At 44.8% G+C, this 17,012-nt stretch overlaps 1 protein-coding gene across 4 annotated transcripts in view; it reads left to right on the top strand.

Annotated features, from left to right (window-relative positions):
- Positions 1-17,012, top strand: part of ELP2 (elongator protein 2) — a 62,212-nt gene that overhangs the window by 25,106 nt on the left and 20,094 nt on the right. The window lies entirely within an intron of this gene.

Here is a 17,012-nt window from a genome sequence, read left to right on the forward strand (position 1 = left end):
AATAGGTGGGGAGGGGTGAGGGGTTAGGGTTGATATAATGGGTTAGCTAATGGATACACATCACTAGTGATACAAATGCAAATGAGATACAAATCATCAGAGGTAGGCGGGTCAAGCTCAAATGAGATCCCTCATCGGTTGCTGCCGAATCTTCTCAATATCCTCCATGGTCATTACTCTGACAGGTCGTCTCGCATGTCGAGCGAGGATGATCTGGATCCTCTGCTGCCACCTCCGTCGATGATGTGATGCCCCCTCGTGGTCGTGGGCGCTTGGATCTGCCTAGCTCAATGGCTCGATCAATCAACATACCTCTGGTGTAAGTGGGATCTGAGATCTGCTGTGATGATTGCTCCTCTGGCTGGTGTAAAGAAGTCTGTGATCTGTCTCTGAGATTGGCTCTCCCTTGATGTCCTCAACCGTCACAAATTGCTGACGTGTCAAGCCATTGAAGAACGGAGCCAACCCGTAGATCCCGGTCGAGAGGGCCTAAACCCTAGAAGCAGAAGCAGCAAAAGAAGTTCCCACCAACTTATGGGACCCCATCCAATGGGGCCCAGGAGACCTAAACTCACACACACACTCACAATCTCACACACTCTCACACACACACACACACACACACACACACACACACACACACACACACACACACACACACACACACACACACACTCACAATCTCTTGCGTAAAGACTTGATGATGTGGCAGTTGTACGGACGCCCGCACTTTGCGCTGACCTGCTGACGTGGCAGTCTGTACGGATTTTCATGATTTACGTTGTGCAGTTCTCAGCGCCAGCTTTTTAGGCCATATGCTTTTGAGTTTGAATGCTATTTATGTAGCTGCTTTTCAAGGTCAAGGGCTTTTGAATATGTGCAGAGGGCTCATTCTCTGGCACTCTTCTGGGTAAAGGTGCAGAGCGTGAGTATCGGCATTGTATCAAGTTCAGGTAATATAAAGAAATACCGAAAGGGGGGCCAAGGTTTGGGGCCAGTGCTCTCTCGGGGTGGAACTCCGCCACTCCTTGTGTCGTCTATCTCTTTCAGTTCAGTTGTTATTGAAGTGCTAAAAGTCTATTCTTTTCCGTTGGCTCGTGGTAGCTGTCTCATGATAGTTGTATCAGAGCTTCAGGTGTGTGCTTTTCTGAAAGCATACCTACCAAAGAGGAGACGGAGCAAGATGGCGCTTCTAAGCTTTATAGGAATTTTAGAAAAAAAGCTTTGTGTCTCGACCTTGGACGTATTAGCCACTCCCACCCTTACTTCATCTCGCTTTGGGGGCGCTCCTGTCTTCATCGCTCTGTCTTACAAGGCATAAGGCATAAAGATCACTTGCAAGAGATGGATCAAGGATTTTTCAAGCTGCTGTTTTTTCTCAGAGACAGTGCGATGCAATGGTGGAAGTCTACAGCTACCAAGCCGCACACTCCAAGGACTTGGCAAGCTTTCAAGAAAATTTTTGTCCGAAGTTACATGGCTTCTGACATCTTCCTTCGAAGTGCAGCTTCTGGCAGAGTGGCGTATCCTAAAATACTTGCCACGGAAAACTTAGTAGATTACAACTTGCAGTCTTTGGACATCTTTCAACAGGTGTCTCTTCTCGAACTAATAACCTTGGAGGTCAAGTGTGATTGCTATGCCTGGAGACTATCATCACCACTTATATGGACCATGGTGCTACAACCTTATGGAAGAAATCTAACCCTAATTTTTCTGCAGGTTTTAGGATGGAAAGCCAATCGTCTTTTCGAGCTTAACTGAGTTTGAATCTGTTTGAGAACTTGTTTGGTGATCCTATTTGGAATTTGTTTGAAATGGATGGTATCTGTTTTGAACCTGTCTCGTTTGAATAATGGTTTCAATGCTTGGTGAATTACTCCCTGGTGTAGTGAGAAATGCTGTTTTGGTATTGTCTGAACCTCGGAATGATGTAGACGGGATCTCTGGGGAGCATTTTGAAGTATGTTGGAAAACCTCCGAACGACGTAGACGGGATGCCTGGGGAGCGTTTGGTTGTACCAGTCCTCTGAACTCAGGGCTCGAACCTTTTTAGGTTATTTGTGTCACAGACTTGGACATCCCAAGTCGAAAATCTAGCACGACACACGAGAGAATCACTTAAAATACTTCACAACTTTAATATTTGAGTCGACACGACCCTGCACAGTCCTGTGCCCAGAGGTGTTGGCCCCAAAAGCTGGCGCCCCTTTTGGTATTTATTTTTATATTAATGCTTGAGCAAAGTACAACATCCACGGGGTCCTTTGGTCTCAGACTTTGCGTCCAGATGCTTTTAAGAGTGAGGCCCCTTGGGTCTATTTATTCTTACAAGGAATGCCCCAAAAGCAGAGCCCCAAAAGCTTCTAAACTCAAAAGCAAACAGTCCCAAAAGAAACTTGTTCCAAAAACTGCCATACGCAGTCAGCGCACTTTGCAAATCAGTACAGTCTGCCACGTCATCAGCCAACGCAAATTGAGGGATTCCGTACAGTCTTCCACGTCAGCAGTCAGCGCAAAGTTCAGGATTCTGTACAGTCTCTGCCACATCATCATCCGTATTGTCTGTCCGTACGGTCCTGCCTGGGTGGTCATGCCACGTCATCTTTTTGTGACATACCCCACTCTCGAAAGAATTATAATTGCCCTCGATTACGCCTGCAAAATCAGACATAAGCAATAAACCAGTTCAATAGACACTGACTCTAAGTACCGACGCACTAGACGACACAAATCAGCACTTGTACAAAGACAACAGTCACGTCACATCACATCACATTCAAATCATATCACATAGAGTCTAGGACCATGATTCCTGGCAACGTATTTAGCAATCGCATATAGGTCCGCACCGGACCTCATTGATGTCGGATTAGCGAATCCCATATTGCGATCATGTCCATGAACTTTGACTTCTTATGGCTGAAAAATAAGAATGTAGATGTAGACAAAGGAAGAAAGAGATTCACCAGGATTGTAGATGACATTGACATCATATCTTGGTTAGATTTTCTTTTGGACAATTTATATATAACCATCGGCGACTCTCTTTTCAAGCAAACAATTGGTATCCCTATGGGTACCAATTATGCTGTTTTTCTTGCTAATTTCTATCTTTTTACTTATGAGTTTGATTTTATGGAGCGTCTTGTCCTTGCTAACACTTGCCCAATATTTTTGCACAAGTTATGTAATGTAAGATGCTTTGTAGATGATCTTTTTGTCCCTGACGTTCCTTCTTTTCAAGATTTTATGTACTTGAATTCGAGTTCTTTAGGCGGAGGAATTTATCCCAAGGAGTTTTGTGAACTTAACTGTACCATAAATAGTGATTGTTGTGCCTTTTTAGACCTTAAGATTTTTCAGACTCCCTTGGGATTAGAAGTAGATATCTATGATAAGCGCCTTGAACCAGAATATGCAATCTAAAAATCATCCGTATGCCTCACATTTCTTCGAACATTTCTCTTTTAGCTAAGTATGGTGTCATTTGCTCTCAACTATTTAGATTTTCTCGTCTTTGTTCGAGTAAATCTACTTTTGTTGCTCAATCTTGCCATCTTATTTCTTTACTAGTTGAAAAAGGATACTCATTCAAAAGAATCATGAAAAACGTTCGTTCATTTTTGCATCGTAGTAAGTTTATTTTTAATGTTTCTTCCTTTGGAATGTTCAAGATAATTAGTAGTAAATTCAATAGAAGTGGGAAGCTAAAAAGCCCACTTATTGTTTGACTTAATAACACCTTATGTTGTTGTTTTGATCTTTAGCGCTTCTAGTATTTTTAATATAGCTTGACAAATGCTAGCCTTTATCATGGCTGAGTATGCCCATCACCTTCGGAGGGTGATAGAAACTCAGCTCATTGGTTTTGTAGAGTACGTTCAAAGCATGAATGACCTCTATATAAACCTGCACCTACTCTTGGGCACTGACGACGTGAGTAGGGATGTCATAGCTGTTGTCCAAGCTATGCATGATAAAGGTGATAATCTTATTCTTCCTGTTTGGACAAGCAGCGAAGTTGAGATCACATATTGTCAAGTTTGGTTCTTTGCTCTTCGTAGGTTTGTAGTAGTATTCATTTTTCGATTTCGTATTTAGCTCACCTGAGGACTTAAGAACGTGTTTCGTTAGAAGTTGTTGTGTGAAGTTTGATTTCTAGGATTAACTTTTTAAGATGTCTTATCTTTTTTTTGCTTAAAGTTGAGTACTTGTTTTAAGCCAAATACGTTGCGTCAACTTATTTTACACATGCCTTTTCTAAATTTTTTAATAAAGATAATAATGTTTTGTTTTATCTAGTTTTGTTTTGTAGCAAACAAAGTGATTGAGTTTGTTTGTTTGTTTGTTTTTGTTTTTGTTTTTCTTTTCTTTTCTTGTGTCCCTTGCTTTTATAGTTTTATGAGCGCTTTATTCCCTCTTATAATTCGTGAGTTCATACTATTCTGAACTTATGAAGGTTTATAATCCCATATTGCGATCATGTCCATGGATTTCGTTCTGATCTAGGACCATGATTCTTGGCAATGTATTCAGTAATCGCATCTAAATCCATCCCGGATCTCATTGATGTCGGATTAACTAATCCCATATTGCGATCATGTTCATAGATTTCTCGAGACTGAAATGCTGCAGTCATTTCGTCAATCATTCCATCTGCACTCGAGCACAGTCATGTGCGAGTAATCAATTCCGGGGACTCAATCCATCAATCAGACACTAAGTTCATACTGAATGGAGTGTTTTAATCATTTAGTTTTAGCTGTGTGGGTATCTGATCCCGCAGGAATTGTTGATGCGCTCACGACAATTCCATCGAATCATTACTCATGATTCAAAATTCATGATTCTTTTCGTAATCAGGTTCATTCTGGAGTTTCATTGCTCCAAAATCATCATCATCTCGTTCGATCCTGTTATTTGCTCACAATAGTAGGATCTTCCATAAAACATTAGTTTCATATATAAATCGAAGTCATCTTCAAAAAGTCCTATTTTATTCATAAATCCATAAAGCAAAATAATGCTAGGTCATCCATAATTTTCTATCTAATATCTGTTTTGGAACGAGCATCTTCTCACCCCGTTCTATTTTTCAATATGTCTGTCATCCTCATTCTTGTGCCTTTTTGGGGCACCGTGCAGAGATATATCCTTGTTCTCCACATTCAAAACACTTTCCCGCTTTGAAATATTCATCTTTTTGTTCTTCTGTCAGTCGATATCGTAGATCTCTCTATCGTTTGCTTTTGTTATGACTTGTTGAAGGTTCATTTGGTAGATACGTCAAGGTACTCGAATGTATAGAAAATTCCCGCTTAGCATGTTCCATCAATTGTTGTATGGACTCGGACTTTTGCTCAAGGCAGTAATCTCAGATCTCTTTGGAAAGTCCACATCAAAACCGCTCGATTTGTTGCTTGAAACTGATCTTAAAGTATGAAGCATGTAGAAAAACATCCCAAAATCTCTCACAGTAAGTATCCAAGGGTTCTGCCTTGACCATCCGAAGATGATTCCAGTCAGTAATCACGTCCCGTTCGTATTCTTGAGTGAGGCATGAAGAAATAAAGAGTCTCTTAAATTTCAGCCACTTTGTCGGTGCTTCTTTTCTTAACAAAAGAGTGGACCACCATGTCCGTGCATTGCCTTTCAAAAAGGATGCTGCCCGTCTAATCTTGGAGTGCTCTGTATAGCGGCCTCTAGAAAATGCTATATCAAATTGTTGGATAAAGGCTAAAGCCTTGGGAGCATCTCGAAACCCTGAATAGTATTCAAACTTTACTGCTTGTTCACCCTCTTTGAATTCCTTGGTCTTTTTGCCCTTGTCGTCGAGAAAATCATATTGATTGGCCCTGTAAAATTGCTTCCTTCTTGAGTAAAACGTATGGTCCTTTTGTCATTTCTTGCCCTTTTTGTCCTCATCACTCGAGTCAGAAGAGGATGAGCTGTCCAAGTTGTCAGAAGAGGATGAGGACGAACTGGACTATCCTTCAAAACGTACATGCTTCTTTTGTTTCCTTGCATACACAAAAGGGGATTTTCGGCCCAAGTAACTAGGGAAGTTAGTTCCCTTGTTGCGTTTCTTCAATTGCTTCTTCTTTGCCCCCAGCAATTGATTGACTAGTCTTTTGACAACGTCCTCAAGTTCATCTTCAGTAAACATCCGTGGGACAGGAGGTTTCTTGAGGGCTGACTTTATCGAGGAATCGATGGCTTTCTGCCAATGGGAATGCACCTCATCAATCGGGTGTCGGGTCAAAAAGTTGGCATACTGGGGATCCTTTGCAAACTGAAGCATCTTCTTTGCACAATCGTCAACCTGTTGTTTACGCTGCATCTCCATCAATTGATACCCCATGGACCGAGGGGCCCCGTACTCTGGGTCTGTTGGTTTATTCGAATTTCCCGTGCTGCCTCCTGTTTCAGAAGCGTCAAGAGGTTTCGCTTGATTTTTTGCAGGGTTCGTCATTTGTATCCATGTGTGTTGTGGTAAGAGGATCAGATTTCCTAGTAGAAGAGAAATCAATTGTGCTCTGATACCACTGTCACAGACTTGGACACCCCAAGTCGAAAATCTGGCACAACACACCAAAGAATCACTTAAAATACTTCACAACTTAAAAATTTGAGCCGACACGGCTCCGCGTAGTTCCATGCCCAGAGGTATTGGCCCCAAAAGTTGGCATCCCTTTCGGTATTTATTTTTATATTAATGCTTGAGCAAAGTACAACACCTGCGGGGTCCTCTGCTCTTAGAATTTGCGTCCAGATGCTCTGAAGAGTGAGGCCCCTTGGATCTATTTAGTCTTACAAGGGATGCCCCAAAAGCAAAGCCCCAAAAGCTTCTAAACTCAAAAGCAATTGTCCCAAAAGCAACTTGTTCCACAAACTGCCATAAGCAATGAACGCACTTTGCGGAAATCTGTACAGTTTGCCACGTCATTAGTCAGTGCAAATTCCGGGATTCCATACAAGCTGCCACATCAACGCAAAGTCCGGGATTCCGTATGGTCTCTGCCACGTCAGCATCCATATTGTCTGTCTGTATAGTCCTGCCCGGGTGGTCATGCCACGTCATTTGTTTGTGACGATTTGCGGGGGGAGTGATGAGGTAGTTGTTGAGTAGCTTCAAACTGCAGACCGTCTGTCTTGGGGGAGTGCTGAGCGGCGCTGTTCATTGTGTCTTGTACCATGCATATGTAAGCATTTGTGTTGCATTGTGATGTGCCAACCACTGAATATTCCTTATTGGATGAGTTACTTCTGGGAAGTCAACGACCCAGGATATCAAGAGTTCCGATCTGGAATGAGACTCCTATTGGATGAGATACTTTTGGGAAACCAACGACCCAAGATATCGAGTTCCAATCTCGAATGAGACTCCTTATTGGATGAGATTCTTCTGGGAAGCCAACGACGCAAGAAATCAAGAGCTTTGATTTGGAATGAGAAAATTGATTGTCCCTCATATTGTCCCTCGGAATGTTCCTCAGAATGACCCTCAAAATTTTTTGAGCTAACTTGAATTGTTTTGCAGATATGTTGTAATTGCGGACGATTACTTTCTTTCAAGAAGGGTGGGGTGTCACAAATTGTTGACGTGTCAAGCCACTGAATAAGGGAACCAACCTGCAGATCCCATATGCTTTTGAGTTTGAATGCTTTTCAAGGCCAAGGGCCTTTAAATATGTGCAGAGGGCTCATTCTCTGGCACTATTTTGGGTGGGTGCAGAGCGTGAGTACGAGTACCGAGTTCAAGTATTATAAAGAAATACTGAAAGGGGTGCCAAGGTTTGGGGCCAATGCTCTTTTGGGGTGGAACTCCGCCACTCCCTGTGTCGTCTATCTCTTTTGGTTTAGTTGTTATTGAAGTGCTAAAAGTTTGTTCAGTCTGTTCTTTTCCGTTGGCACGTAGTGCCCGTCTCGTGGCATGAACAAGCTCTCTCTATGTCTGCGCAGCTCTAGTAGAAACAATCCAAGACATCTCTGATTCTCATATCTCATGACTCTAGAAAATGGTCCAAAACCCTCTCTGAACAGACAATGGAAGCGGCCTCGTATCTCATAGTACACTGGGTAGTGACGTGTGTAGTGTAGCTCTTTCTCTGGCCCTAGACATAAATGATAGTACCCCTCAAAATTGGCACAGAGAGAGAGAGAGAGAGAGAGAGAGAGAGAGAGAGAGAGAGAGAGAGAGAGAGAGAGAGATGGGAAAGGCTCTCTCCATGTTGATAACAAACTGCCAAAACAAGTGACCATCGGCCGACATGCCCCAATCGATAGACCCAAGGTACACACAACTATGACTGCTACTACCATCTGCTCTTGCACACGAGATCACTAACACGGCCTCGACAAAGGCATCCAACCCCAAGATGCTCCTGATCCTGACACAAACCCAGATCTAGAGAGAGACATCTACATGTCTCGAGGCTAGCCATCTATGGCTGCCCTCTAGAGAACTGGATTTCTCTCCTCTCCTATGCTTGCACCATTAAAGAGATGCTTCGTCTCTGACTGAGATCGCATAAGCAAGGATGTCATGAAGAGGAAGTGCTAGTGTCACTGTGAAATGTGTTTGAGGCCCCCTTGAAATGCAAAAGGCCTGAAATGCCGAAACGTTTCGTTTCGAAGGCGAAACGCCCCCAAGCGAAACATTTTAAAAAAAAATCGCGATTTTCTCAGTGATGAGAGAATATGAAGACCTGGGTCCTAATGCAACTAGAAACACTTTCCATCGACCAATCCCATCAATTTCTCTCCCCGCTTGTTGACACCTGGAAGCCTCAACGGTCTTGTACCTCCTTCCAACCCTAGTCATGTTGTGCTGTGGAGGTGAATGGCTAGGGGTTTGCTAGGGTAGTAGCTATATGCTATTGGCCATGCAGCTGATGCAGCTAGGCCTAGGGTTGGTGTGCTGAACAAGGTCTCCAGCGAGGACAAGTCTTTGCCATATGTCCCATCCGGAAAATAAAACACTGAGTTGGCAGCCCTGAGTACTCAGTTGTCTATCTAATCCAACCAATACCAATCATCATCAGTAGTATCTCCTTTGTGAGGGCATGGGGATCTTGGAGCTTGAACCTGAATAGTGGGTATACTTGCCACTTTTGCGGTACTATCACAACGGTTCTCAAGGACTCAATAAAGGAGGCAATAAGATTGTCTGACTGAAACTAGAAAGTCTGTTGCTTCGGAAGTCCGAGAGCCACGGGACTGATCTGAAGTACCTCGGCCACCATCTCTGGCCCCTCAAACTCTATCTGGTAGTAGCCTTGGCCAAGGATCTGCACATCGATAAGCTTGCCAGCCTCAAGAGGTGGGCCTGCACCAAATCTGGAATCTCCCCTTGACTGGGGTAAGTGTTGGCAATTTTGCAAATAACAGAGGCTGCTTGAATTCGGGCGACCTCCGCCTCAAGGCTCGCTTTTTCTTCCGGTGATAGGGAAAGCCGGATGGAGGACTCCAAGGGCAGGCGAGGGGGCTTGTGTAAAGTCCCTCTTACCACAAAGTTACACGGAACGCGGACGGGGGCCTCTGGAATGTTTCCGGAATGGGAGGGCCCCAAAAAAGCGGAATGGGAGCAGGGGCCGCAACGGTAAGTTTAAAATATGCTTAAATTAGGCTGGATTCAACCTATATGCTAGTAGAGAGCCACATACTACCTTTAATCTCAAACAGTTGAGTACTACGTAGCTTATGGTTATTAGCGGAGATAATGCGTCGTGCCCTCTGTAGTGGGTGCTCCTCAGTGCAATGTGCGTGATATCTCACTCCACAGAATGAAAACACAAACATAGAAGACAAAGAACAACAGAGCAAGAACAGTATGACTCAACAAATCCCGAACAACGCGAACATCGACAAACTCAAAGAAACCGATACAGACTCTGGCAATGCAGCGCACTCAGCTCCAACCCAGATCCCATAGGTACAGTGGGGGTGTCAAGGCTTAACTGTGCAGGGATGGTGCAGACGTGCTGTGTATAACTCTGATGAGAGACTCTAGACAACTGACCACACAAAAGTAGATGATACATAAAACCCAACAGCTACGGATATATACAACCATAAAGAGCTACCAACGGCTCACCAATATCTAATCCAGCTAAGCATATCTCTGAACTGTGGTGGTGGTGCACTGACCTCGATGTCAAGTGGACCACCACCCGTATCCTCGCCATGTGTCATCGATCCGGCAAGAGAGTCCGTCTAGTGGCCAACTATGACTAACTGCCTGTCCGTGCTAGTGACCCTGCTACTGTGTTCTTTGTCTTTTGTGTTTGTGTTTTCATTTTGTGGAGTGAGATATCACGCACATTGTACTGAGGAGCACCCACTACACAGGGCACAACACATTATCTCCGCTACAGGTGCTCTCATTTTTGGCACGCCCGGTGGGACCTCAACTGAAGTTTCACTCCACTGTGCCTACAGGTCAAGGAGCTAGCTCGTTAAGCTCTCGCCTCTGTTAGTCTGGACTAGCTTAGTCCAGCTTGGTCTGTCCAACTCAGCTAGTCTAGGCACTCGTCCTGGCTCGTCTTGGTCTAAGTTTCTCGTCTTGGTCTAGTAGTCTCTAGGCTGGGTCTAGTCCTCTCGTCCAGGTCTAGCCAGAATAGGGTGGGTCTAGTCGTCTCTCGTCCAGGTCTAACTAGGAGGTCTAGTCACTCGCCCTGGTCTAGTGGAGTCTGAACCAGTGTGCAATAGTAAAGGTCTTCGTGCTAAAGGCTTGGGTGGGCTTGTGGTTACTGCATGACACATACAAGGCAGTCAAAAGAGTGACAAAGCCCATTATTAAGTTCTTTGAAGTACTACCACAATAAGCGTCAACCCTTCTTGCCAAGCAGAAGTCCAACCCCATTACCCCTACCTTCCCCCTCAACCAGTTCTACACCTCCCCCGTCACCCCCATCAATTAACTTCTCATCCATTGTGTTACAACAAGCTCTTGCACAGACACACATGGACGAGTTCACAAGCATTCTAGCTAAGGTGAATATTATTTTTCCAACTTTCAAGGGTCTCTCCACAGAGGATGCTGACGACCATGCCTGGAGGTTTGTTTCTCTTTGCAGAGGTCATGGGCTCAACCGAGAAGATGCCTACGTACTCTTCCAATCTACCTTGGATGGCTTAGCAGATCAGTGGTATAGTCAGTTTGCAGAGAACCCCTTTACTACTTGGGCCACGTTAAGACAACAATTTTGTGAAGCTTTCAGACCAGGGGACTTCCAAGAAAGGGTTCTGGATGAGTTGGCCAACCTGATGCTTCAGCTCAAAGAGACGTTTGTAGAACTCATGACCCGAACAAAGTCTCCGGTCGCCAAGCTTCCTCGGCCACCAGGTGAGTTCATGGTCAAGAAATGGGTAGAGAAGGCTCTTCCAGAGACTTCTTAGCAAAAACTGAGAGAGAATCTCCGACTTGATGCCACCTTGAAGGAGTTTGTTGCGGCTGTTTCTAGGATAGAGGGGGCAAGGAAGGTGTTTACCAACTCTTCTCAGGTAGAGACTGCCTCTGTACTCTTGGAGAGTCCATCTGACCTTTTGACTTCTCTACATAGGGAACTTGAAGCCCTAAAACTGCAACGCGCTCTTCAAGAGGAGAAATCAATCTCTCTTAGACAAGAGAAGCCCCACATCATAAGGCTTTGGATCAAATCAAGAGAGAGCTAGAAGAGCTTAGGTCTTAGCAGGAGACTAAGGCTATGGTATGGTGCAACTCATGCCGCTCTCCATGACACCCTCCACAGGACTGTCCCCTTCGTGCTTATTGCCACTTCTGCGAAAAGTTTGGACATGAAGACAAGGATTGTTACTATATCAAGGGATTGCGGCAAATACAGCAAAGTCTCGGTCCTTCTCTCCAACGAGAGCTAGCACCAACATCACATATGCTTTCTCCCTATGGCCATCCAAATTACATGCCACCTTTGCTCAATACCCCTACTATCCAAGGTATGTCAAGTACTTTTCCGTCTCAAAAATTTTATATCCATGCTGCCTCAGCCGCTCAGAGCTTCTACACATCAACCTCCAACTCTATGCAACAAGAGCAGAGACCATCTCGTCTCCCGTTTCGTCCATCAAATTGGCCCATTTTATGCTACAGATGTCGAGAATATGGGCATTACCAAAGCAAGTGTCCTTTACCTGAAGGGTCTCCTCCTTGCCGATATTGTTCGGAGTCTAAGGACCACTACAGTAAGGACTTACGACTGTCCCAAGCAAAGGGCATCCTCATCTTCAGTCCCATCTCAGAACCAACAAGAATTCACATTTCCAAAGATCAATGTGATCGCAGTGAAAACCATCCCTCAGCCATCACCCGCTACTCATATAGTTAGGCCACAACAAGTGAGGGAGCCCGCTGGCGTCCTCACTTGGGCACAAATAGCAGCTCTTGGTCTCAGCTTGTAACTAAGTCAGACTTTGTAAATAATTAATTTATTTACGAGAAAAGAATTATCTAATTAGTTGTGTGCACATCGGAATAGATTTAGCAGTTCTGGGGCCTCAGGTGTGCCCAAGTTTGGGCCAGTCCTCAGGGAGACCCTAGCAGAAAATACCCTGAAGCCCTAGCGATTGGGAAATCGGGTCTTCAATGAAGGGGTAGATAGTAGCCTCAGATTTCAGGCTCAGAAAATTACGCGCGCTAGTGCAAGCATAGGAATGAGATGGGGTCCTTAGAATAATAACCCTAAGGCCTGATTATTTTACGGCCTTAGGATAAGTTAGTTAAAGTATTCATTAAATCTAGCATAGGATTTTTAAAGTCAAAAGTTGAATGGTTTTTAAATTTTAAAGTAAGTGTGTCACTTGGCACACTTTCCCATGCAATCTCTCTCTCTCTCTTCATGCTAGCGCCCCCTCTTCTGGGAGGCTTTAAGAGAGCAGCCCCTCCCCCTCTTGCCAGGTTGGCAGTGCACTACCCCCCTAAGTTGAACGTCCTCTACGCAGTGAAGCTCTCCATTGAAGCTTGAGAGCAGCACCTTGTGGTGTATGTGGAGCCTCTGTGCACCCATCACCTAGAACAAGGCCTCTCATGGTCATAGGCAGTTGTGGGAGAAGTTTCATCGCGTAAAGTAGTAGAAAACTCTTTTTCTCTCTCTACTAGCTGCTGCAAATTCTCTGTTTTCAGCCCCTAATCACCTGTATTAGGGTGAATTTCAGCAAAGCTTTAGTAGGAAACTATTCCTCTCTACCTACTATACACACACACAAAGTTTGGAGCATTTCCGTCGCGAAAAGGACCTCTGTTTCGGCATTGGAACGCGCTCAGGTAACAATTTCTGGTTATGTGCAGAAAATTACAGCAAGCGCGTGTGCGTGTGTTTTGCATGTTTCCTTCGTGGGTTGATTGCAGAAATGATCATGTCCGAAGAGACATAGTTAGCGGAAGATAGACTCTCGTTTTTGAGAGCTTCCGATGAGTTTTGTGGAAGATAGACTCTCATCTACGAGAGCTTCCCAAAATCTCACAGAAGAGGAAAGATCCTCTTAGTAGTCAGGAGAGCAGTTCTTCTACTCTCTCAGTCAGAAGAAGAAGGAGGACAAGAAAGAATTGAGGACGGGCTTTCGCCCAGTTCCTGTGCTTGTAAAGAATTCTCCCTTAGTAATAAAGATATTCTCTTTATGGGGGGGGACCAGCCCATCTTCTGGTCCCCAATGATGTGTCAAGCTTTCTCTCTTTCTCTCCAAAGTCTCTTGAGTATATAAATTGCATTTAACAGTCAGTTTTCGCTTCCGTATTTTTGTGACACAGCTTGCCAACAAGTCCATCGCGTCCATCGCCACTTCCACAACCTGACCCAACTGAAGAGCCCTTCATTGGTGCTAAGAGCAGGCCAGTCTCTATACTATCAGACATTGATGGAGCCTTCTTGGAAGAAGTGGCTGACTTGCAACAGGTCAAAGTTCCAGGGGAAGCCGAGATCGCAGAAGCTAAGCCCACAACGGAAGCAATCTTGAAGAACACCTTTCAACAATTATCCCTTTACGATATGCTCTTGCTCGATGCAACCCTCAGAAGTGATACCCTCTCAGTCATTCAGTCTCTGTACCTGGGTGCATGGCCTAGCGGCAGGCACCTCCGTGTACAGCCCTCAGAGTCTTACATGATTTCCTATCCAGCAGCATCTCTCACCTATTACAAAAGTCCTCGTCTCACTGTATCTATTCTTGGGCATCAATTGTCCGGCGTCATAGTCGATGGTGGTTCTGGGATCAATCTGATGCCTGAGTTCACTATGTTGGCTTTAGGGTTGCAGCCTTCCTGCACTGCTCCATTCATTGTTACATTGGCCGACCAGAGGACAGTCTATCCAATGTGCATAGTAGACAAGGTGCCTCTGAAGGTACAAGACTTCACCTTTAGCTTGGATTTTGTGGTGGTCAGTCTTCCCCAGGTGGAGGGGGGATTCCCTTGCTTATTGGTAAACCATGGCTGCGACATACTAAGGCACTTCATGATTGGGGAAACGACGCCATGTGGATACATACTCTTGGCTCCCCCATGCAACCAATTCGACTTGAAGGAGGTATGGATCCAGTAGTTCATCACAGCTCGTTGTTAGTACAGTCCAACCTCGACCTCGAGCAGCCTACCCCACCTGATGGGTCTGACGAAGAGCTGCTGCAGTGGTTGGAAGCTACCACATCGATGCCGTGCTACGTGGTCTCTATTCAAGCCTTACCTGTGGATACACTCTCTCTCCTGGATCCTCAGGCTGACACCAGTGACCCAAGTCGTACAGCAGAAAGTGTGCCAGTCCAAGAAGCAAGTGTGTTAGTCCCTGATGACCATGATTCAAGTGTTCCTCTGATGGAAGTCGTCGGCCTTAGTGAACCTATAACACATCACCGAAGGGGAAAGAAATCTCCTCTGCATGAGTTCGCCAACGTTCCACCTCTTCCTTTAACATCCCTCTGGTCTGACGCCCCGCCCACGCCAAAGCACTCTGCTGTGTCTGAAGACTTATCCTTTGAGGAGCTTCCACCAGGATGGTTACAAGAGGAGTATGCGGAGTTTCCAATCGATCAAACACCAGCCCATGATGTCTCGAAGCTCCAAGAGGCAACTCACTCTTCATCTTCTGAGGCGCTCTCTCCAGCTACACCTCCTGACCCGGTCAAAGAAGTCAACCTGGGCGATCGTGACAACCCTCAGTACATCCTCTTAGCAGCTTGGTTTTGCAGAAGCTGTCAAGTCAGAGCTAGAAAAAATGCAAGAGGCAGGGATCATTGTACCTGTGGAGCACTCTGAGTGGTTATCACCCATGGTGATAGCGCTTAAGAAGCAGTCCAATAAAATCCGTGTGTGCGTAGATTACCGCGCTCTGAACAAGGTAACTATCCGAGATGGTTTTCCCACACCTTTCACTAAGCGTGTGCTAGAAGATGTAGCAAGGCATCTATTGTACAATTTCATGGATGGGTTCAGTGGATACAATCAGTTGGGCATCCATCCGAGTGATTAGATTAAAACGGCTTTCGTGACTCCCTGGGGTATTTTTATCTACACTAGAATGTCGTTTGGGTTGAAAAATGCTCCACCTTCCTTCAATCGCACAGTATACCTCATATTTTGTCCCTTGCTTACAGATCATCTTCACATCTTCATGGACGATTTTTCAACCTTCTTTGGTGCTCAATGTTCAACCCCAGTGGAGAATCTAGAGGAGCACCTCGCTCAGGTCTCTGCTGTCTTTCTCAAGTGCAGAGAGGCACGCCTGAAGCTCAATCCGAACAAATGTCATTTTTGGGTCACTGAAGGTACACTTCCAGGCCATGTAGTGTCTGCTAAAGGTTTAGCGCCTGACCCAGAGAAGATAGTAGCAATCTTGAAGTTACCGCCTCCAATCAACCCTAAAGGTGTTCAGAGCTTTGTAGGCCATACATGTAAGGTGCAACGGATGTGAATGTTGAACTTTACTCAAGATGAGTACTCCGAACTGTGCTCAAAGGTTCCTTTGACTTACGGTGTCGGAAAGTGTGCGGTCTAGCTGGGAAGGTGCAGAACCTCTGGCTGTGAGAGTTCGTGATGAGAGTCACAAACACTTTGTGAGAAAGCGTTTGTGGAGAATCACCAACCCTTTTTCTAAGGGTGACAGAAAAGCTAAGAGCGTTCGTGACAGCAAAGTCACAAACCCTCTTTCCTATCGTGCTTGGAGTCTGCTTGTTCTCGTAGTCGGGATTATGATGAGAGGATCACCAAATCACATTCAATTTCACTTTAAAAGACCATTTAAAGACACTAAAGTTTCAGCCATGAAACCTCAATGCTCATACAAGCACAATTTTCAATCTAAACCCAAACCTCTTTCATGGTATCAGGTAGCCTTGCCCCCAGTTACATTGTCGTAACATCAAACAGTTGAAAGGAATGCTCGAGCTTCCACCTTCACGAGGACCATTTTCTGATTTTGCAGAGATTTATGAGCTTCTAAAGTGAAGCCCAAACACCATTTTGATAAGGGGAAACCCTAATTCACTCCCTCACAAGCTCAGTTACAAGATGGCGAAGAGGCGGGACTGCAACACACATAGATTGGGCAACCATGGAAGCTATTGCACAGTAGAGCAAAAGTTGCTGGTCTTTTCTGTCAAAAGCAGCCCTCTCTCTCTTACCCACGGCATTTTCAGCTGATGTGTCAATTTTTGGGCCATTTTGGCACTTTGGACCAAAACTAGGTCATTTTCATGTCATTTTTGACCCAAAAAATGCCATTTTTGATGCAAAAAATTCCTAAAGGAGTCAGAAAAATCCCTAAATTTGTGGGATCACTCGCATAAGCATAAAAAACATAGATAATACCATTTTGGGTCACTTTCCATGCAATTCTGCAACGGCAGCTATTAGCTGCTATTTTTGCCCGCATCAGTCTTTATAGGCGAGATGAGTGTGCCACCATGAAACACTTGGACTATGTACATTGTCAAACCAAATTAAGCATCTTATCAAGTGGAAAAGCATGCAAATGCGCCACATCCAGGGCCACGACTCCCCG

This window comes from Adiantum capillus-veneris, chromosome 20 (assembly GCF_014529385.1).
Source record: "Adiantum capillus-veneris isolate H3 chromosome 20, ASM1452938v2, whole genome shotgun sequence".
NCBI lineage: Eukaryota > Viridiplantae > Streptophyta > Polypodiopsida > Polypodiales > Pteridaceae > Adiantum > Adiantum capillus-veneris.